Genomic DNA, 24,205 nt, shown 5'->3' with positions numbered 1-24,205 from the left:
GTTCAGCTATCAAATGATGTTAAGCATGTTTCTTACTCTAAAAATAAACAGTAATAAAAAGGAACAGAGGGCAAAACTTAATTTAAAAAGCCCCTAGATTTGCACTAACACAGTGATGGAAAATGAGGAGATTTATGAAGATTACGTAAGTAACTAGTGGTTTGTACCATGTTTGCAAATTTTAGATAATAGGGCACCAATCAAAGTCAGAGGAAGAAGTGCCTGCATTAGACTCACAAATCTAATATTGGGCTTCAGTGAGAGCTGGCTTGGGCTCTGGAAACCACATTCCAGAGAGAGCCCCAGACCCAGCCTCCATGTGGGAGCCCACAGGCATTGCTGGAACACTCCTGGCAATCCTTAAGCAGCTCCTCAAAGCGCTGACAGGCAACCACAGGCCCTCTTATCCAGGGGATAAAGGTACACCGAGACCCAGGCTGTAACTATAAAACCATAAAACCAGGAAGCCCCATTGCCGGGAATGGAAAAATGAAGCTAACGTTTAACTAAGAGGGCAATTAACCAGCTTCATGATAAATCAAGTAAAGTCTTCATTATTACAGGCCTTTAAAACATGGCTGAATGCCCCCCACTATAATAATTTTAGATCAGCTCTAAGTTATGGCCCCTGCTGTGCCTTGTGATATGATATTATCAACAGCATGATTGACCCCTTCCCTCTCTACACATTGAGTTACTTGCTTCATTTTTGAGGGAGGTGATTTAAGGTTCTGAATCTCATCCTTTGCTCTGCTTTCCTACTTCCTACTAACAATTCTTCTTGAAGACCACCATGAACTTCCCCAACTGGCAGTGCAGACAAGCCCAACTCCAAGCAGAGCTGGAGAGGAAATCACTTCCATTTAAATAGAGAGAACTTGGTCTCTGGATGGAGGTCAGGTCAGTCATGTTACAATTCTCTGAGAGCCATCAAGCCCTCCTACTGGAACCATCTTGGATTATTTAATCTAAAGAACAAGAGAGAGATCTTCTGTGAAAAGGAAATGGAATCAGTACTGAGGGTCATGATCACAGGCCAGGACTATGTGTCACTTGTGAGTTAAATCTTAGGTTTTCAGCCAACTTAGACTGTCAGTGAAGTCAGAGATGCCACATCTTGTTGAAAGAGAAATTAGGGTTGTTGCGCAGAGTGTTCGGAAATAGCACAGTATGTAAATGCAATTAAACCAGTATCACTGATGACTCTGAGAGACTATGCCAGCAGAATAAGCCTTGGCAAAGCTGTGACTGGCTCTGACAACCCTCTTCCACTCCCCTTGTGGAACAGCTACTCCCTTGGAAGGAGATGTGAACAGCCATAAAGACAGCCCATGGCCTTTCATCTCTGGTGTGGCTTTTAAGCTGCATCCCAGTGGGGTTCTGCTGTCAAGACTTTCCTGTGCCCACCCACACACCACTGGATGAGCCTGGCACCAGCTTCCCAGCACTGCTGCAGGATATCCCAGAGACAGAGGAATTAGAACACTGAGGACACACACGGACTGTTTCAGTTCCTCGGGGCCAAAACAGCTATCCCCGCACTTTTCTCAGGTGTTTGCCTGATATGCCTGTAAAAGCAGCATCTATTGCTATGTTGTTTTCATGCTGTAGACTAAAGAAGCACCATTTGTTCTGCCCTCACTGAGCAGAAAATATTGCTTATCTCTTCCACAGCCACCTTGCCTATATATCAGGATTCCTAAAAGGCTTACTCGCACTTTCCCACTACTTCTCAGTTGATTCTTTCTAGAAAGCACTGTTCTTCTTTGGACAACTTGATCTAGCTAATATCTTTCTAAGAACTTCTTTTAGAACTAAACCTGTATTAAATTTGATTTAAGATATTATTTTTCCTTAGGGCCGTGCAAATGTTTGTGGAAGGTAATACCACTTTGGCAGCTAAATTCAGCTATGTGCAGCCACCTGCAATATTCTTCTGCCTACCACTAAGCCTTTTTCTGAAAGGGTAGCATGAGGATGAGTAAAAGGTTTGTTCTGTTAAAGAAGATGAAGCCAAGGAGTGGAGTGGTTTAGTTTCATTGCTAATATTCAGTCACTATGTGGGAAACAGATCTCCAAAACCACAGGATTAAGGAAGATTCTGTAGAGGTCCCAACTACTTGACAGCCAGTACAGAGAGAAGGGCAGCATGTGAAGGCAGTTATATTTTAGTAGCCAACCTTGCCAAAGATAAAGATCCAGACTGAAGAGAACTGTCCTACTTTGGAAGTGTCTTTTTAGGATACAGAAAGAATATAGCACAAAGTGTTTCAGTTTGGATACTCTACTTTTGTTGCACTCGGTTTGGGAAATGCAGTGCCAGCAATTGCAAGTGCTGATGAGATACAGAGAAATCTGGAGAACACTGAGGCATTCAGGGCTTTGTGAATCCCAGTAATGACAGCTGATGGGCTACAAGAGGCAGAAAGTACAGATGCTTTGCTGGGTAAAGCATTCTTAGAAGTTTACAATAAGAGCAGGAAATAAAATGGGACTTGGTGATTGTGCAAGAACATGTAGGCGGGGAGAAAGAAATCAGGTGAAACACTGAATAGGAGGAAGACACTGGGAAAGGAAAAGTGATGAGGAAAGCATAAGGAAACCATAAACAGTGAATTAGATATGAGCCTGAAAAGCAGTAGGGAAAGTACAGTTTTTAAAGAAGTCAGTCTAATTCAGGACTGGAGACCCAAGTTTCTCCTACTCCAGATTTCATGGGAAGTAGTTGTGAAGCAGCAGCTCCTGACTTTACTGCTTGCAAACTTTACTCTCTGTAATTTGTTCCTCCTTCCATTTTCCCATTTCTGGGCTTGTGAGCCTATTTGCACTATCAAATATAAGTTTGTGTCCCTCCCTCTGAAGCTAATGACATATTGATTTTACTTTTGTTTTAGGATTCTTTAGGTATTTTTATTCTAGTCAGTTCAAGCATAAGGACAAAGAGCCTTTTTGAATGTTCTGGTAGCATGTGAGCCAAACTCTTATGAAGCCTACATAAGCCATGTTCACAAATTTTAGATGTCTAAAGTCTGAAGGACTTTTATGTTCACAAACCATGTTCAAAAGACTCTCAGATAGTTTCTGGTCTTTGGTGCCAGCCCTAATGGAGTTCTTATGGGTGTACTGAAAGGAATATGTGTAATTGTGGACTGAGATTGGTCTAGTTTGACTTTTGCAGCATGCAACACACTGAGAAAGGATAATGTTGCTTTTTCTTGTTCATTGATTATGCTCTTGTATTGCTTTAATTCTCAAACTGAACTGCATCCAGTTAAACTTAAGAAATTTTAGGCAAGTTGGAGACAAGTAATAACATAATGCTGGAAAGATTTTGGCAGGGAGAAGTGACTTTTAAGGACAAAGCAATCACAGTGGGGCTAGTTTGAAATTGCTGACTTAACGGTAAACAATAGGAAATAACTAGGCAAATCCTAAATTAGCCTGTTTGGTCCTTACCCCTGCAGAAAAACCCCCAGTTATGTCACAGGCATCTGTTTGAACAATGGATACTTTAAAACATTTTGAAGATTAGTTTGTTTTGATTTCAGTGGTGTCAGACACCTGAACTGTTTTAGGAAGTTTAACAAAAATATGATTTAAGAAAATGTGTCAGTATTTAGTTCCATATTGATTTACCTGGGAGATGATTATTTGCACAAAGCCTTTAGTTTGAGGAACTGTCCCAGATGGATGTAAAGGGATACAGTCCAGAAGCATCACCTTACTTCAGTCTGCTTTGAAGGGATGAGAAAACTGTGTCAGATCTATTTTGATCCAGTGTTGAACAGCAAAAACAATAAGCCCCAGTGATATGACAAATCAAAACCTAAGCCTGGCAATAGGATTTTTCCAGATCGAGGTGTTCACTGTACCTGTGTGCTTGACAGTTATTCTGCATAGTATGGAAGATCAAGTATATATAAGCTTATATACATATACAAGCATAAAAATATATAAATCTCTCTGTATTTTAAGTCACCAATATGTCTGCTGACAAAATTTCCCAAATACATTGTTGCAGCATTAGCTATTTCTTCTGCAGGCAGCCCAAAACACCTCCTCTGAATAATGTCTGTACCTGCCCCTCACTATGACCCTTGTTAGCAGCAGTTGCACTATTTTTTCCATCATGGTAGTTCCAATATGACTCATTATCACTTACTGTGCCTTGCAGATACAGGGTGAAAACATGGTCCCTGTGCTAAAGAGCATCCAAGGAGTATAAATGTAATCAGACCTGTTTCCTTTTAAAGGCCTGGAGCTGACTAATAATTGTCAAACCTAGAAGATGCTACTAATAAAAGCTCTGCTACTGACTGTGTTGCCGGGTGGGGCATCTGGGGAGACTGCGAGAGAAGCAAAAAAAGAAAGAGGCAAGAGAATCCAAGTCAGATGCCAAAGGAGGATAAAGCAGGATGATGTGCTGCAAAGCACATTGTCAATTATAGCCAGTGCAGTATGTTAGAAGTAATGGACATTTTTTCAGAGTTTACTCACTACAGGAATGTTTTATTCTGCCTTTGATCTCTGTGCAAATTTCTGCTTGATATCAGTGGGAAATCCCCTTGCAGTCTTTATCAGCCTGAGGATGTCAAAAAAGACTTTGACAATCACTTCCTAGTGTCAGTCACTATCCAAATGAGCACTACTCTAGTTAGAAATTGCAACCTTTCTGTCCACCCACCGTTCCCCCTTTATTTATACATCAGCTTAATTACAGCAAATGTTACCAGACCAACCTTGAAGGTACAGAAAACCATAGGCAGCAGTGGTATAGTTTGCCTCTGCTCTTCTGCTAATATTCTTTATTCCCCAATGCCAGGAACCTGTAGAGAGCAGAAGAAATTGAGTTCCTGACTTCCTTGTATTTATGTTGATAATGAAAGAAGCTCATGGATACATTAATTCTGGAACATATACACTACCTATTTTTTAAGAAATGGGCACTGCTCATTTTGTCTGGGTAACTCAGTAGTGAATACAACCACAGCTGTGGTCAAACCTCCAGGCTGTTTGCAGCCTTTCTCTGGGAGTTACAGGGAGGAATGCTGTGTGACAACATTCACTAATGCAAGAACCTGTGCTTTACTCCCTGTCTGGGAAGAGGACCCTGTGGAAAGAAGCTGCTGAGGCAGATGAGCAGGCACTGCAGTGATAACAGTATATATACACTGTATGTAGTATGCACCACATGGCTGGTGGCTTTTTGTCAAGGTCTTTTGCTTGCAAAGTGGTTGTTAAATGTTTTCTACTCTCACACCAGTGTGCTTCATCAGCCATGACAGTGGGAGGGCATTGGGACACAGGCTAAACCCCTCAAAACTAAATTCTCCTCCAAATTTTTGCCTGGACCCTTTCAGCCCACAAACATTACCTTTGCCTTGCTGCATCTCTGTGGCCCTGATCTAAGTCTCCATCTCAGCTGGAGCTGGGTAAGTCAGTGCCTACAGTGCTCACAAAGGTCCCTGGGTTTATGCACTGGAGGCTCATCCTAACAGCATGGGGAAAGCTGAGGCTGCGAATACTAAAAGCAGGTAATCCTATTTTCTACAAAGAATACAAAGAGGAAAAATCCTGTTGAGACATTCTCAAATATTTTTCCTTCCATCTCATAGAAACCACAAGAAATTCTTCTAAGAAATGCATTTGCCAGAAATATACTTGAGAAACAGATCACTGCCTTAGTATGCCCATGACTGGAGTAGGGGAGTACTGTCCTTGTCTGGAAGTCTGGAGCTAGTGTTGTACCCAACATGGCACTGCAGGCTTCTGTGAACAACCTCTGCCAACAGCAGCTAGGAGTAGTTCCTTTGGAAAAATGCTGGAACACGCACCTGTGATAACCTAACCAGCCACTGAGTGTCCTCTTTGCTCCACAAACCCGGATGGAAAAGTAATTGTATGACAGAAAGAAGAAGGGATGGTTGACCCTTAAGAAGAGCTCAGATACAGCAACTATTACGAGCTAGACACAAACCCTGTGGTAAACTGGAGAACTTTAATTATCTAACCTGCTTGAATAACACAGCGTTCAGCCTCTTTGATCTGCAGTTTCTCTCTGATGTAAGTATTTGAGCTTAAAGGTTTTTTCTAGAGAATGAAAAGAATAAATTTCTTTTTGTTTTCTCCAGCCTTTCAAAACCAGGGATGGATTTGGCACAGTGACTCATAGGTTGAGCTAGTATGCACCAAAGCAATGCTTTTATATCTTTTAAGGGATTGGATCTCACAGCACAGTAGTTTTTTCTCTTTCCTACCCCATTAATTAATTGCAGTTTATAGTTCTTCTGAAATGGCCTCTGTCTCTCTTGCATTGCAGCAGATGGCCTGACTCTTGCATTTTCCAGTGAACATTGGCCAAGGTTTTCTACCCAGGCATCAAATGCTACATCATTTGAACCAAGACTTTCTACTCAATGACCATAACTTTCATAACGGATTCAGTCTCCTTCTCAGCTCTTGCTGCTCTGGCTTTTGGAGGGCTCCATGTCTGCTCCCTGCTGAGACCTCAGAGACCTGCAACCTCCAGCACATCTTTCCAGACCCTCCACTTATGGTTCTACATGGGCATGGGCATGCACAAAGCCATTTCCAGCTCTTCTGAGATGTCCAAAGTAATTTCCGTCTACCATTAATGCACTGACTGCAACCACCTTTGCCTTTGCTCAGCCACGGGACTCTCAGCATCTTGGTTCTCACTTCCTAAACCCCCTCCTTAACCATCCCAAGATGACTCCAGACAGCACCTCCTCTTTGTTGCTGTATCAAGAGGCACAGCTGAGCACCACTGCAGTAATCAAAATGTGTTTATTGGTTTCTTGCTACTATATATAAGCTGTTAGGAAGTTTAAGTCTGAATCCCTGCTGGGGCCGATCAGGAAATCATTAGGCTGAAGTAGAAGAAAATTAAATTTTAGAGAATATTGTTCTTCCTAAACTGTACCATTAGGATGCAAAAAAATATGGAGATTCTTGCAAAAGGAAGGTCCTGGATGCCAGAGGAAATTCTTCCCTGAGAATTTCTGATGGAAAGAGAAACATATCAGTGTCTGTGGGTATATTTGCCACTTTAATTTGATCTGTGTATCTTCTGTGCTGACTTCTAAAGAGTTACTCTGTTGAGACACCAAATGAACAGTATTCAGTTTCCCCCAGTAATTTATCCTTGTCTAATTAAAACTGTAAACTCAGAACGTCCTCCTGCTGCTGTTGAAGAGGGCATGTCTTGCTCAAGTCTGAACAAGAGCACCTGAAGATACTCGAAACTGTGGAGTTTTCATTTTGGACAACTGACAACAGACTAGTCACTAGAGTACATCCCAGTGTCAGATACATTGTCCCAGTCTCATAGGTGGAGCTCTGACCTTAAACTCAAAGGCTGGCTCCTGTTCCTAGGTCAGCAGTTGACCTCTCTTGTCTTGCCCACCACTCCAGTAAAACTGATGAACAATCTCATATTTAAGAATTAAGTAACACTACAGTGTGTGCTAAAGATTTGAGCATGTCAGATCTGTAGTCCAAGCCCTCAGGTCTTAGCTGGGATGGAGGCAGTAACATTGAAGTGTTACTCCAGAGAATTTGTTTCATTGAAGAACCAAGCAAAGCCCTCCCTGTCACTCCTGATTTTATACAACTTCAGAATGTAAGCTACACAGTGACTGACTTTCAAACAAAGAATATTTGTGACTTCTTTTTTTTTATTCAGGAATTGGGCAGGTTGGCTGAATGTATTTCACAAAATCACATAGCAGCTGAGGTTGGAAAGCACATCTGGTACTCATCTAGTTCAATGCCCTGCTCGAAACAGGGTCACCCTACAGCGGGTTGCCAAGGGAAATGTCCTGTTGAATTTTTAATATCTCCTCGAATGGACACTACACAACCTCTCTGGGGAACACATTCCATTTTCAAACACCCTCACAATACAAAGGCATTTTCTTATTTTAAGTGGAATTTCCTGTATTTCAATTTGTGCCTATTGCCTCTTTTGCTGTCACTGAACACCAGTGAGAAGAATCTCTATGACCTTTACCCCCCCAGACAGGTACTTATACAGATAAGATAAGATAAGATAAGATAAGATAAGATAAGATAAGATAAGATAAGATCCCCTGATCCTTCTCTGCTTCTGGATTAATAGTCTGGGCTCTCTCAGCCTCTCTGTACAACAGATGCTCCAAACACCTCATCATTTTCACAGCCCTTCAGTGGACTTGCTCCAGTGAGTCCATCACTCTCATACTGGGGAGCCCAGCACTGGACACAACCTGCAGATGTGTCTCACCAGTGATGAGCAGAGGGGAACGACCACCTCCCTCAATGTGCTGGAAATGCTCCATCTATTGCAGCCCAGAAGGCCACTGGACCTCTTTGCTGCAATGACAAATTTCTGTGTCCATGTGTCCACCATGGACCCCATGGTGCTCTTGTGCAAAGCTGTTTTCCAGCTGGCTGGCACCCAGCCTGTCCTGGTGCATGGGGTTGTTCCTCGGCAGACGCAGGGCTTTCCACTTCCGTGTATTGAATTTCATGGGACTCCCGTCAACCCATTTTTCCATACTGTTGAGGTCCCTCTGAATGGCAGCATGACCCTTTTGTGAATCAATCACCTCTTCCAGTTTTGTGTCACTTGTAAACCTTCTGAGGCTACACAGTCAAATCATTTCTGTCAGTTAAGCAGGTGTTAAATGTCCCAATGAGACAGTGTTTGACAAATTTTCTGCGACAAATAGGCTATTTTTTTTTCATTAAAGATAAATGGTAAGGGTTAGCAGCTTTCAAATGCATATCAAACCTTAATGAATAACCCTCACCAAAAAATCAACTTAAAAGATGAACTATATTGATGAAATAGAGCAATATGGGAAAGACGAATAGACAGCAGCTCAGAAAACTAATACTCTCCAATAAAGCATTAAAAGAGTGGGGAAGATTATGATTTAATGAAATTTAGACCTTGTGAAAGCCAGTCGGATCTCAAAATCCCCTTCAGGGAAGAGTAGTAGGAAACAAAGGCAAGGAAATATTGTTGACACATGGGGAGACAGCCCTTTTCCTAGGCTTAGGGAAACAGAAATGTGTGTCCCCTGTAGTGTTTACCTGCAGGTATAAGGGCTTGCCTTGCTAGCACAGCTGCTTTTGTGCCAGGACTGACTTGTAAAAGGTGTGCCAGATGGAGATATGTGGCTGTTACTATTTTTTCATGTTCTTGGTCAGTGCAGCCAATTGGTGAAACTTGTGCCTAGATGAGGTTGTTTCCTTGGTATGGTTCTCATCTATAGGCCTTGCCTCAATTATTTCTTTTGCAAATACAGAGATGCTAGAAATGACCTAACATGCCTTGATGCTTTGCAATTTTTTTCATGTTTTTTGTCTTTCTGCTTCATAGCCATGCATCTGTTCTTATTCAAATTATAATGCACTTCCTTTGCCTTTCTTCTTCATATTTTCACGTTTTCCCTATTCAGCTTGATGATTTTTTTTAACAGTGTTAATTATTGGAGGTTTGCATTAATCATATTTGTGTCAGTTTGTACCCAGGAACACAAGAAGAATGAGTCCTTTTGCTATGCAAGCAAAACAGTCCCTTTGATAAAAATCATCAGCAGAAGAAATCCCCAGACAGACAGAGTATACGATGTATTAAACAATGCACTGCCCACACTTGGTTATGACAGCTGGTGTAGGGTCAGTAGCTCTGACCAAGGAAGCTGTGACCGGTCCGGAGAGATGGTCCCAAAAGAGATCGTCTTCCCGAGGCCCGGTGTCTTCCCTCAGCTGCTGGCTAGGAGGGCCCATGCAGAGGCTGTCAGCTCTTTAGTGATTGTCAGCTCGTGATTCCAGCTCAGCTCTGCAGGGCAGCCTCCAGGCCAGACCAGGGAGAGAGATGAGAGGCCCGTGTAGCTGTTCTGCACGAGGCAGCTTTATTAGTCCAGCGAAGGGGAGGCCAGGGACGAGCATCTCTCTGCCCTCGCAGGGCAGGGGGCTGGCTTTATAGGGATACAGGGGGTGGGTGTCAGAGGGTAAAGGCCAATGGGCTACAAAGGATCTGTATAGAGTCTCCCAGAGGATTCTGGGTCTGTCTTCTTCTTGCCGTAACTGGAAAAGTGGTTGCCTTTCCAGGGGAGTTCTGCTGGGAGATTGAGCAATCTCCTTATCTCAGCAGACGTCCCCCCAGGGCAGTGGCTGGGCATGCCCTACACATGGTGTGTTAAAATTCTCTCTGCTTTTATTTCTCTACAAAAATTGTGCCCTGGGTCCAGACGTGCAGTTCAGAGATGATCAGATAGTAGGAGAAGGTGACACCTTGAAGAAAAAGAGTGAAGGATACAATAAAAGTGCTGAAATGTGGGAACAACAAGGAAAGAGTGAAGCTGAAGTGAAAAGGAGAAGGTCGAAGTGAATCCTTGTGAGAGGAAAAGAGTATCACACCAAATGTCGAGGACTGCACAGAAGCTTTGGGCAAGGTTTATCAGGGAGACCCTCCTGTTGAGTCACAAGGAGCAGAAAGAACCCCCTTGCTTTCTAAACTCCTCTGAAAGGAGTCTGGGTCTGGCTGGATCCACTTCTAGTCCCAGACTTTGTCAATGGCTTGTGTCTAAAGGATTATATAGGTGTAATTGAACCTTCACATGACTTTGTCCCACAGGATTAAGGATATTAAGCCAAATATATAAATAAAATAAATGCTTTGTTTAAATTGATGATGATAATGATAATGATTAGACAGAGACCTTAATCAGTATTATTTACTACACGATATAGATAATTATAACTACTAATATAGCACATTATTTATTAAATTAACAATTTCAAAGCTATCTTAATAATTATTAAGTAGAGATTGGTGTTACTTATCCATATCAATGACTTTGGGCAAACCTCTTTTGCTCAGCCTGGAGGAGTGACCTTGAGGGGCATCCCCACTCCAGGAAGGAGTCTCCATGCACTCCTAGAAGGGGTATGTTAGAAGTCCCTGCCATTAAAAAGTGGGACTGGGCTTTTATAGTATAAAGTGACTGACTTGTCAGTCAGATGTTTCTGGCTGAGCTGTGTGGGCTGCATCCTCACCAGTGCCAGTTTCAGCTAGAAAACATGGTCTTCACATCCCCTGAATGTTTCACTTAGGGATTGATGAGTCACGCTGGTCTCAGCACTCTCCAACATCTGAAGCATTGTGACCCCACTTCTCCACCCACCGATAACTTTTGCAAATTGGTCAAAGTTTAAGCTGATTTACCCTCACTTAGGCAGAACATCCTGCTACACCAGAGCTTTCCAAGAAAACAGACATCTCCACTTTTGACGCTCTTGGGAGTGCTCTTATGAGGGGAGCCTCCCCAGGCCTTCATGGCAAGGATTTAAGGTGTAGGTATTATCTGGAATGAGGAAACACAAAATGTTCCCCTGAACTGGGAATCCTTGGAAGAATTCATTGCCACTGACCTAACAGCTACACGACAGAACTCCATTGTGGAGTTAAACACCACTTGCCTTTGCTCCCAAACTGCTTTCCCTGGAGCAATTTTTTCATTATCTCTGTTTACTAGGAAAGACTTAAGGAATATGTACAAGAATCCTGTCTTCTTGATAAGCCTTAAAATTGGTACAGAGCTCGCAGTGGTGATATTAATAAAGGATCGCAACAGTTCAGCTATTAATACATTTTCTCTGGCAGAGCTTAGCAGAGTATGATGAATTCTGGGTAGACTATGTTATGCTAATTAACATAAATATAGGAAAGCCCTTTTCCCTTCTGAATATCAGAATACTCCAAACTAATACTGCAGTTAACATATGCACACAGGAACACAAGATTATATGTATCACTGACAACATCATCTTATTAGCTATGAGCATATGTTTTGTACAAGGAGAGGCTCTGATTGTTAAAGGAAGGGCAGGATACTGGAGATGAGGTAAAGAAAAGAAACAGGCAGTGGAGCTCTTTGGATACAGTTCATAGAGACAACCTTGGAGACTTCTTAGAATGAAAACTGCCTGTTTCTACACAAACATACTTCTGCAGAATGGCTCTTCAGGGCCTTTTTTGGGGGAAAAAAAATGACCCAATCCCCTCCTTTACATCACATTAATACCAGTTAATTAATGTGAACTCATTTTTTCCCTTTTAGTAAGAGCTATCATGTAAAGAGAAAGGGAAAAAACCCCAAGCCCCCAAAATACATCTTTGCCCTCAACAGTTCAAGTATTCAGTTCTATGGAAATTAACTCCCTTGTCTGAAATGTTTCGTTCTATCATTCCCAAATATAATGACTCCATAAGAATAAATGGCTGGGGATGGGGAGGTGTTGTTTCCTTTTTCTCTAAATACTGTTTTGAAATAAGAAATGGAGAGACTTCCAATGCTTTTATACTCAGTTGACAGAATTGGATGCTGGTATGAAATATTGCTTTTTGAAAGATAACCAGGATTGTGTCACAGTGGGAGCTACAGTAGGATAATGAAGCACAATCCTTCTAATTACAAGACCGAAACAAAACAAAATGCTAATGCTTCCCAAATCACATGAAGTGCACAGACACAGTAAATGTTGCAAAGTGGAGGTCTTTATATCTTTTCCCTTTGTTTTTAACAACCTTTTGAGCCAACAAGAATTTCTCTACTATTGTAGTTACTCATGTAAAGCAAACTTTGGCTCATGTCTATTGATGGCTCTGATAGAGTGATTTAAGCCCCTGAACCAAAGGTAGGAATTTAATGAGCAGCAAGAGCTTTGAATTTGAAGGCATGTGGGACAGAAGGTTGGGTCAAAGGTATCTAACAAAAGACCAGGGATCTCTACCACACACTGCTGAAATGAGCTCCTTTTGACGCAACACTGAGTTTGCTGTAGGTTCCTGTCAAACTTTTGTCAGGCATTTGATAGAAATGCCATTGAGAATGGTGGAATTATTAGGTGGCCTTGAGGAACCTGGTGGAGTGCAAAGTGTCCCTGTCCATTGGAGGGGGATTGGAACTGGATGACCTTTAAGGTCCCTTGCAACCTGAACCACTCTATGATACTACATTTCTACTTGAGGTTGAATTGTATTTTCTCTGTGAATGCTTATGAACAATTTTATATATGAAAGCAGCAGGAGGAAGTGGAAAGAAATGGACAGCAGAAGTTCCTTTCGTTTTTCCTTCATAAGCTGCTAAAAGAGTCTGTTTTCTTCATCTCAAGTCTAAAAAATGACATCAGATGCCATATTTGAAGGACTGAGAAAATAGGGATATGAGCAGCCTGATCTAGCACAGAAGTCAAAGAAAAGTTCCCCACTGTCTTTCTAGACTTTTACATGTTTGAGATTTTTTTTCTTATTTTTAGGAATGAAAATTTCTGTTTGACCTGTATTGTGGTGCTGCAGCATAAAAAATTAAGATGATACACAATATCTTCTATTATTCAGTATTACTCTAAAGATACATCAAATGGAGTATGTTTTTCAGACTTGGGCTGGTCTGTCTGCTGTTACTTATGCTGCAGCAAATTCTCTGAGGGATAAATTACACAACTCGGAATCAGTTTGAAATAACACAGTCCCACTTTGTTCCTGGTAATCACATTGGAGATGCACTTTGCACCATCCTATGCACAGAACGTCTTGTATTATTCAGATACATCTTTTTAGTCTCTGTTCTCTTTCAAGTGCACAAAACACAGGAGTAGGTCATGAAAAGTTCAGATTTTGGTGAGCCAGCGTTTGTAATTATGGTTCTAGCCTATGTGTTTGCTCATAGTAAAAGGAATATATGTATATATACCTAGACCCTAGGCCTGACTGCACCAGATTTATCCTTTCTTTTCCAGGTTGGAGGAAGGAAAGGTGAAGCAGAAGCTTCAGACATAAAATCCTAGAAGGTTCTGTTTGGTCTTTTTCATTAAATTGTAGATACCTTTATTTACAAAATGCCTCTATCACCTATTCTCAATCCAAACAGACTTTTACATTTGATACCACATAAGTGTGATAAAGGTAAAAAAATTCTCCAAAATGATGTGTGGGTCAATAAAGATGTGCTTGTTAGCAGAAGTGTAATACCAATATTGGCTATTGAGACAGATGCTTCAGAGAACAAATATGTCTCCTTCTGTTCCAGCAACAATTTAGTGCAGATCTGTATTCAGAACCATAGATAGTAAATGTTTTGGAAAGGGCTGCAGAAGTACAGCTTCTCCAGTCATAATCTATATAGTTTTTATTACCAGGATCTAATAGTAAGACCTGTAGTGCATGGCTGTAGTTCTTTGAGCTTCAGGGTGGACTCCTGCAGTCCAAAAATTAAATGATCTAAGCTGCCTAACAGTTCTTTGGATTTAATTGCTTAGAAGCACATTGGGATTTTTTATATATGATGTCTTGAATGTTGTACTATTTTTTCTTTTACATGTGTTCTCTGTCAACAAGGTAAAGTTAAGATTTCCTCTATCTCACTGGTGCACTGTAAACATTAGTTAAGAGCTGGAAGTATTTAATTACTGTGATAATATAAGGCCATTATATCCCATTGATTGTAGGTAACTGGCTCTAGGGAATGCATTGTATAAACATTTGAAGTGCTTTCCAGATATTAGTTATTGCCACATCATCTCCAGTTAAAGGTAGGGAAATTAAGGCATGGAACAGTGAGCACTGTGACTTTCAAACACCACAAATCCCAGTGTAGACACTGAAATCCTCACTGAAAATTTCCAGCTGATTGCAGAGTTTTGATCTTTCCAAGCTTGCTGGAAATCTGTTGGGGAAATACAAAGGTATTTAGAAGATCTGAATGAGGCCTTTTGGTTTGGCCAAGTCATTCTTGCCTTCAGCTTTCCATCAGTTGTGTTAGTGCAGAGCTTCTGCTGGTTAATACAGCTTGTGCCTGATGATCTAAGGGCGAATTTTGGAAACTGGGGGCCAAGGCCCTGTTGTGCTGTGAGCTGCTGCAGTGAGACCTGGAAATTCCCAATTCAGCTTCCCACATCTCCCACCCTTCCCAGTGGAACATCTTTCAGTGTCCAGTAGCTCCAAGTCACAGTTCTGGTCCAGCACAGCCCTGTCACAGACAGAAATGCTGAAAGGCAGCTGAGGGAGTGGGGAGGAACGTGGGCTTCCCTCCAACATCCACAAATTGCAACATTGCATTAATGCATTTAAATTAATGCTCTTGTAGCTTCCTGGTGAGGACAAAAATATCTTGTGGTGGAGGCACTTTCCCTTTTAGTGATGCCTCCAAAGAACAAGGTCTTGACAGTCTGAAAGAATTAATTATCTTTTTGAGCAGAAAGGTCAGCTACAGGTGAAGGAGCTGCACTGAGAACACCTTTAAACTGCTCTGTCTCTGGCCTCCATGATGAATTGCTGGGAGCTCTTTCTCCAAGCCTGGACATATTTAGACTTTCTTTGATAGATCATTCTTCTAAGAGTAGGCTGATTGGGCCAAGATAGGAGCAGATCAGTTGTCATTCAGCCTGGAAGTAGATAGTGATCTGGCAGAATGGATCCTCATCTACATCTCTTCCTCTGAGCTCTTTTTTTTATTCACTTGCTGGCTTCTGTGCTGAACTCTGTGAAATTCACAAGGGCCACCAGGACTCAAAGGAACAAGAAAGTACACAGGAAGATATTAAAATGCATTTAAATCTCTTGAATTGGTGGGATTCAAACTGCAAGTGGATGTTGAGCTGGAAGCTTCTGCTAGCAATAGCAAAGTCTTGGGATGAGCTCTGGACCTTGCACTGCCCAAAACCTCTGCCATGCAAGGGACAATAATTTCTATCACCTCACATTGTGGCATTAAGAGAAAGTGTAAACATTTTGTTTGAACCTTTTCCCCCCTATGAAATTGCAAAAGTGGGTTTGCAGTATTCTTCTGAAACTACAGAAAGGTGCCTGAACATTGCTCCAGGAAAGTGTCCCCACTAGGATCAAACATCAGGAATGGCAAGTCCCCATGGCAGAAAAGACTGACCATCAGATCCCCCAGGGTCTTAACTTGTCTTATATGTTCTGCAAACAGAAAAATGATGTCTTTTTACCTTAATAGAGCAACATCCAGCTTAGGTAACCAAAATCTATGGCTGCAGCAGAGTTAAAAGTAATTTCTCTGCAGCCAATCTAAATATCTTGTGCACTAGGGAGGAAGGCACAGCACCCTGAACTTCCTCTGCTTGAGGAACACCCCTCAGCCACCATCAAGTCTTTGCTGGGTGGAGTTTGAGGTGTCTGAGGCTGTTACAATAGTACAACTACACACACTACATAGACTACAAATATAGGGGGAAAGAGATGCTGCACTGGAAAGGAACAAAAACTGGATTCTGGCTGTCAGCAACTGAATCACAGACCCAGACCATCAGGGAATCTGAATCGTTTATTCAAAGGAATGAGCTGATTTTATACACTTTTCTAAGGCACAGTATTTCCTTATGTGACATGACCTATCCCGTGTTGCCACATCAGCAACACTTTCTCAATGTCCTTCTATGGGGTGATCACTCTCTGTTCACCCGTCCCTCAGCTCCTGGCAGGCTCCTCTCTGCAGGGCTCTGCCGTGTGACACCTCCTCCCCCCAGGGCCTGGTGGAGACAAGCCTCTCTGTGCTGCCATGTGCTCCTTTGTGCCGCCATGTGCTCCTTTGTGCTGCCATGCGCTTCTGCAGGCAGGTTCTACAGCTCACAATTCTATCAATTCTACCTTATAATTCCCCATACTGGCTGCTGTCAGGTTGCTGGATGCAGAGAAATGCCATAAAACCAGTCATTGCAAATTCAATTCCATTAAAGAACCTCATGCAACTTCAACAGTACTGCAAGCAACCTCAACGCTCAGACAGGACAGTGGGAGCAATCTGTTTCTGACTGTTCAAAATGCTGCATTTTGTCTTTGGCCACGTTTCTAATTTTATTACTGCTGGTTTGAACTGCTAAAAGAGATCTTTGAACTGCTAAAACACACACTTCAAACCAGTCTTCAAAAGAAAGTTTATGACTGTCTAAGCTTCTGCAAAATAGGTTAAAACCCTTCCCTCAACTTTTTCTTTGTTTTCCTATTAACATATTTTGAGTTTGAAAAAAAAAAAATTCCCCTCAGCTCAGCCTAAAGTCCCACCAGGAATTTAAGAGTTTGAAACCATTCATCTCACAATGCTTTTGTTCTCATAGCTTGCTAGAAACATCTACCAAAGACTTCAACATCCTAGTGTACCTGGATATCACAAATGATCTTCTGGCTAACAAAGAAGATCAAGCTAAGCTTGAGTGCTCCTCAGTTTGATTTCAGTATCCAAGAAAACAATCACAGAATCATAGAATTATAGAATGGTTTGTGCTGGAAAGGACCTCAAAATCATCCAGTTCCAGCCCACTGCCATAGGCAGGGAAATTTTCCACTAGACCAGGTGGCTCAGAGCCCCATCCAACCTCCAGCCATGGTCACAGCCCAGCATTTGCTGCTGTGAGAATGGGATGGGACAGCAAGATGAACACACAGCGATTCATGGAAGAAGTATTTTGTCTTTTCATCATAAAGTGAGAGAATAGAACTGATGTTTATCTTGGGAGCCCAGGAGGTTATGACACCCTCTTTAAAAAGGTGAAACATTACAACACTGAGATGAGTCCAGGCTGCCTGAAGATTCCAACAAACGTGTGGCCTTGCTACTGAACCTCAGTTAAAAATGTACCAAGTCTTCCCAGTTTACAGGGTCACAGATCAGCAAACAGACATTTGACTGACTGGGAACAGCCTGTTTAGTCCCAGCTGCTCCCTGCTGCTGCCCTGGCTGCCCACGCGTGTCCTCGGCATCCACCCCAAGGAGAAAGTACTGCCCTGGTTTAAATGTCCCTGAAGCTCTGAGCATGAGGAACTGCTTGGATGCTGAAACCTTGAATAATTGTTTGCTCAGCCTTTTAGCAACTTCTTGCCAAACTTTTCCATTTTGTTGTTTTTATTTTGTTAAACTGAAATAGAATCAGCTTTCAAACTATTTTTAGTGAGCAAAAAACTTGTTTCCCAAGCAAAAAACTTCTCCAAAAACTTGTTTCCAAGAAAGAATAACAATAAAAAGAAAGAGCTTAGCTTAGCACATATTAATAAAAAAATTGGTTTCTCTTTTTTTAATCAAGTCATCCATTCAAAAGAAAACTCTCAGAGTCTTTAACTTATTGCCGAAGAATTTCCATGGGTTTATGTTCCTGTCAAAGTTTTCAGTTGACAGACCACTATTCCCCTACCTGGGATGTTTCCGTTCCTCAGTTAGCCCTGATCTAAATTACTGATAAAATAAATGACAGCAACTTTGGGCACCAGAAGGAACCATCTGGTGGAGATGGGACTAACAGATGTGCTTTCACTGTCAGTGCCTCAGTCCACACACTTCAGAACTGCACTGACATACACCTTGCTCACCTGCTCATTAATAATGTAGCATGCCTGCTCTTGCAGTGCTGAGGGATCCCATTCATCATGCCAGGCCCTGCACAGTACCAGACGTTGTAGTCCTAAAGCACTGAAGCCCTAATGCTTCAGTGAACTGTGCGCACTGGCCTTGGAAGAAAATGAAGCACTGTACCAAATCCTCAGGAACTGAGACAACTGCTCCCTGAATGGTACATGGAGTAATATTGAACACAGCCACACAGGGAATAGGTAATAGTAGGAAAAGAAAGCAAGATCTTTTAAGTGCTACACCTACATACTAATTTCCAATTCAGCTCTCCTCCTGAACAGATGAGAGCAAATCCTACTCCTTCCCACTCTGTCTTCTAGACACAGTTTCTGCTCAGTTTCTTTGGATTTTTCATTATGTAATCAAGCTAAGCAATAACATGATTTAAGAAGCACATCCATGTTGTCACTGCTCAGGTATCCTGGACTCATTCAGACCCACATTTGCAATGGTCCAGCAAGGTTGACTTGATAGGTAGGCAGAGGGTTGTTCCAAAGGAGAGCCTAGTGACTGTGTTCTCATGGCTAATTCCTAACCAGACCTTTGGAGGAACAGGAAAGATAATGGTAGTAGCAAAACGCTGCTCTGATAGTGCAGGGTCCCACATCATTCAAGGTGGGAGGTGTGGACATTTGTTCTCCAGGAAAGTGGAAAAAATACTTAATTTGGAAGACTCACAGTGCATGCCTTGCTCAATAAGCTGCAGGTATTATGTGATATCTGGGAGCAGCAACAAGGTTTCAGCCACACTGTAGTTTCTTGCTGATTTTGGTACTGTGCATCATCAACATTCATCTTTGTGCAATAAAATGCAGTTTTCTACAATTGATTATTAACCCTTCCCCTTCTGAACCCTAGCACATAGAAGATGCAAATTATGAAACAGCGTTTGAGAACAACAAAAGTTGTAAATTTGAGAGCATCATTCAAAGGGCACTTGTGCATTAGGGTATGCCTGTTCAATTGCAAACCATGAGAAAATAATGTTGTGAGCTCCTGGTATTGTGCAGCACACTGTTGCTTTCAGCATGGAGAGACTGCATGGTCTGGAGAGCTGTGCCTGCCTGTGCAGGAAAATGTTCCTCTTGAGACAAGCCACCGAAAAACTGGGATTTGTGTGGTCTGGACTTAAGAGGATTTGCTGATCCTTCAGAGCTGCAGTGTTCAGAAAGCCCTGGAGGAGCAGCTTGTCAGAGACTGCTTCCGATGGGAGAGGGAAGTGTCATCTTGGAGATGAGTGGGCAAGGAAAAGGAGGCTGGAAATAGATTTTCAGTTTTATATTTGTGAAGACAGAAGTTGTCCTAAGACAGGGCAATTTCTTCCTGTGTTTGGAGAAGTGATAAGTGGCATCCTTGGAATGACTGGAGCGAAATCTTGCAGCTACCAAAGGCAGTGTAGACAAACTTTACCCTTAGCATCATTGCCAGCCCCTGGGATGTTCTCCTCCCAAGGGCTGAATTTGAAATGGGGATGGGATACCTATACAAACCTGAGCTGGGTTCCACATGTGAAGGATTGATAGCTGTAAATCATAGTGTAGTTCTGGGCTAAATTCCTTGAAATTAAAATATATGTCAGGTACTTCAATCAATCCTTTGTGTAACTGGGTGTTCAGAAGCAAGAAATGAGGTCATATTTAACTGGGAAGTTGTGGTGGCTGATTGGCCTGTGGCACAAGGGACAGAGGGAGCTCTTGGTAAAACAGTCTCTGGTGCCAGAGACTTACGGTCATGATGAGAGAGAGGTTTCTCCTGGGATGCATTGTTCTGTTATGTTAATCCACCCCAGTTTGGACTCCCCGGTTGGCTGTCAGCCTCTACCCCTCATCACTCCCCCAGAGCTTCCCCATTGGTGCCCATTCCCTACTCCCGACTTTTCCTCACCCCCAGATAAAACTGTGAGCTTTGTCATTATGCTTGTATTTAGCCCTGCACTCTTCGACAGCGTAGCAGCAATAAATGCTCCTGGTGGAGTGCACGCAAATGGCCTTCTCGACTCTTTGCTACCGACTGCAACACTGAACCCACCTGTGCATTTGTGGGGGCACGCAGGACCCCGCAGAGCCAGACAGAGACGGTAATAAATGGTGCCCAGTGTGGTGCCTCAGACTACCCCCGACAGCGTCTCCAGTAGTTTCTGGATTTAAGTCGCATTTGAGCAGTCATTATCCCAAAGAAACCTCTGAGTTCTATCAGGGGCTTGGCAGGGGAGACCAACAACCTTCTACAGAAAGAGAAGACTGGTCTTAAGTCAGTGGACCGACCTCGAGACTTTTATTTGACCCTCTAAAGTAATATGGGTCACTTTTGTATCCTTTTCTGTTAATTTATTTTTATCTCTAGGGTTGGGAAGAGAGGGAGATGGGGGCAGAGTGCTCTCGTCTCCTGCGGGAAGTTTTTCTCCTGGTTCTAAGATTTGGGAAGTTTGGGAAAATTATCGTTATACCAGGGAAGGTTTAAAACATTTTGTTCAGTGGTTATTTGAGCAGTGGTTAGTTGAGTATTTAAAGCGCTTTGTGTGATGGTTATTTATGTCGGGAAAAGGTTATTTGCTTTACAAGCTAGCAAAAGCAGTTCATAGTCTTGGGGAATGGTGGGGAAATGTTAACCCCAGTTTAAAAAACCCTTTACCGCTTCCCTCTCCCTGCATCCCTGTTCCCTCTGCCCTGCTTCAAGGGAAACCGGGAGATGGATTCTGCCCGATGACACAGGTCTGCTACCATCTGCCTGCCTCCTCCCGATTTTTTTGTTCCCTGCCCGGGGTAGCAATGGCCAGACTACCCCCAGTTCCTCCCCAGACCTCTTCCCTGTACCCGCTTCCCTGGTTTTCTCTACTTCAGATTTTCTCCAAGATCGTGGCGGCAGCAGAGTCAGACCTGCAATCCCCGCTGCTACTTTTATTTTTAATTCTCCCACCTCCACTCCCCTCATCCAGCATGGCGGAGGCCACGTGGCAGGAGTGGCGGGCTTTTCACCCGCACGCGGTCCCCCTCCCCCACCTGCTCCCCCTTGTCTTGCCGTGCCTCTTCCATTGGGCCCTTCCCCTTCGGCAGGAGTTCCCGCCCCCAGCCACGGACCCTGCATCTCCCTCCTGTGTCCCTGTGCCCTCCATCGGTGGTCCTGCTCGTGAGACCCAACCCACCGCATGTTCCCACGTGGCCGAGACTGAGAGTGGGGGTGGTGGCAACCAGAAAGACTCCGGGACACTCGGACACAGCGGCACCTCCACGTGTGCTGCCCTGATCTCCTTCCCTTTGCTGCCTGGCCATAGTGAGGCTGTGACAATGTGTGCTAGAGCACAAAGCGTTGCAAGAGCTGCTGCAAAAACACAATGCCTGTACCTGCTTTGTGAGGGGAGGTTGCAGCGCATTTGCGCCCGCCTGCTCTGAGCCCTGTGCTGGACCAGCCGCTCCTGCCAGGCTGAGCCTGCCCCTAAGCATTGGCTCTGCACCCCAGCTGAGCCGGTTTCGGGCCCCAGTAGCCCCAGCAGAAGCTGCAAGCAAAGCAAGCAGTGACCCCCCACAAAGCCCGCGGGGCCGCCCCAGCGTCACAACCCCGGCGGGTTCCTACCGCAGCTTGAAAAGCCCCGACCCAAAGCCGTAGAGCGCGCTGGCACCAAGCCCAAGAACAGCTGCTAGAGCTGCTGTCTGAGAGCACCCTACAGCTAAACTCTGGCAGTGGCTACAGCCCCGGGCTGGACTTTCCCTGGCAGCCCCGCGAGAGCTTGGAAATAATCCCCAAGGAACCACAGCTGCAGAAAAAAGTGGCATTTGGGGACTCCCTAGAAGGCTTGAGACAGCCTGACGATACTAGAAACAGAGCGAATCTAGTGCCCTTCGAACACAGTCTGAAAAAGCGGCGGTAGCTGTGGCAGGTGCTAGAGAAGCCTGACCCCGCCACTCTCAAGGGCCCCAGCAAAGCTTCTTTCCTTCCCCATCGCCGCTGCTTCCGAGCCGCCCGCGACCCGCTGCCGGCTCATGCCTGGCTGCCTCCCCCCACTGAGGCAGGGCACACCCCGCAGCTGGCCCGGGACCGAGCCCCACACTGCCGCTTGCCGCGGCTAGCCCAGACCACCCACATGACACAGAAATTGAAAAAGAAGTTTATTATTGTTCTCAGCCGGGTGGACTTGGCTCCCCGATGTAGCAGCAGGCTGGAGCGAGCTCCTAGAGAGACGCTTTGCCCTGGCTCCCCCACCCCCCCAACCGCTGCCTGACTATCGCAGCGCTGCTGAACCGCGCCTCTCCCCCCGCCGCCGCTGCGCGAATGCCCTGAGGCTGCCAAGTCGCCGCCACCACTGCTCTGTGCCCGCGGCTGCAGGGGCCCTGCCCGCATGGTGCCTTTCACCTTGGCACCAGCCCTGCCTGCAGCCCCCAGCCCTGTGCTGCACAAGAAGCAGAAAAAGAGGGGGGTCGCAGGAAACAAGCTGTAGGACCCCGACTGTTCCCAGAAAGCTGCGGGAGCGTCATGGGGGAAGATGTGAACCTGACCAGCTTGCAGGTGCAGCTAGAGCAGGCAGAACAGCAGCCAAAGAAACAGAATAGTGACTTCTCAGATTCGGATGCTAAGTGTGAATACCAGAGGACTAGGGTGAAGAAGCCAAAGGTCATACATAGATGATACCTGGAAACTGCCAGAGAAAACAAGCCCTGCAGCAGCCCAGCAAACACCATTGCTGCAGACACAATGCCAACCAAGATAAACAGGGCGCAGTCAAAAGACCAGACCACCACTGCTTGGAAACGGAGACGACGCAAAACAGCACCAATGTCCACCACAGAAACAGACACGCCCTCCCATCACCAGAACTGCAAACAAGACTTTGAATGGATAAGTCAAAACACCCTTGGTGTCTCCCCAGATCTAACCCTCTCTGTTGCTTTCCCAACAGTTAATATTCCCACCACCACCCCTCTGCTTTGCCTTTCCCACAGCCACACTCCCCAATACTCCTATTGACATGTTTTCTGTTAACTTGCACTCCTCTCTTTATTTACTGCTTGTTATACCATTCCCCTTTCCCCAGACCTTGAAGTAAAAGAAAGGGGGAAGAAAAAGGCCCCCCCACTTGAAATCGCAAAATTTTTAACTTTGTTTAAAACCCCAACAGAAGCAATTGCCAGAGCCTGTGCCCACATTCACCACCACGATGCCCAGCACCCAACACCTATCACCCTGCCGACCTCTGGATGCTCCTGGTACCGCTGGCGATGGATGCATGGACTGTGCCGCAGCCCAGAGAGAACTGTGCTGCTTCAGCCTCACCACTGCCTGTGAGAGCATCCATTCCAGCATTCAGAGAGAAAATCCTCTGAAAGATTTGAGGACTTGTTGGGACACTGGGTTGTGGGTGCTTCTGATTGTTTTTATTGTTTTGTGTGTGTTTAGTTGTTGGGGATATTTGGGTTTTGGGATCCCTGGGAGAGGCCTTTTTAATTAAGACAGAAAAGAGGAGTTGTGGTGGCCAGTTGGCCTGTGGCACAAGGGACAGAGGGAGCTCTTGGTAAAACAGTCTCTGGTGCCAGAGACTTAGCGTTCATGGTGAGAGAAAGAGGCTTCTCCTGGGATGCTTGTTCTGTTATGTTAATCCACCCCAGTTTGGATTCCCTGGTTGGCTGTCAGCCTCTACCCCTCGTCACTCCCCCAGAGCTTCCCCATTGGTGCCCGTTCCCTACTCCCGACTTTTCCTCACCCCCAGATAAAACTGTGAGCTTTGGGATCATGTTTGGATTTGCCTCTGCACCCTTTGACAGTGTAGCAGCAATAAA

General features: G+C 44.2%; 1 protein-coding gene across 3 annotated transcripts in view; it reads left to right on the top strand.

Annotated features, from left to right (window-relative positions):
* The window catches only part of DNAAF11 (dynein axonemal assembly factor 11), a 255,970-nt gene that overhangs the window by 52,203 nt on the left and 179,562 nt on the right, over positions 1-24,205 (top strand). The window contains exon 14 of one of the 3 annotated variants that reach the window (XR_005601373.1): positions 6,320-9,755. The exons of the other annotated variants lie outside the window; for them this stretch is intronic. The gene's annotated coding sequence lies outside the window, so the exon portion shown is untranslated. Of the gene's footprint in view, positions 1-6,319; positions 9,756-24,205 lie in introns of those variants that run through there. 3 annotated transcript variants of the gene reach the window in all.

Source organism: Corvus cornix, chromosome 2, assembly GCF_000738735.6.
Source record: "Corvus cornix cornix isolate S_Up_H32 chromosome 2, ASM73873v5, whole genome shotgun sequence".
NCBI classification, from domain to species: domain Eukaryota; kingdom Metazoa; phylum Chordata; class Aves; order Passeriformes; family Corvidae; genus Corvus; species Corvus cornix.
This window is presented reverse-complemented; position numbering and strand designations above follow the sequence as displayed.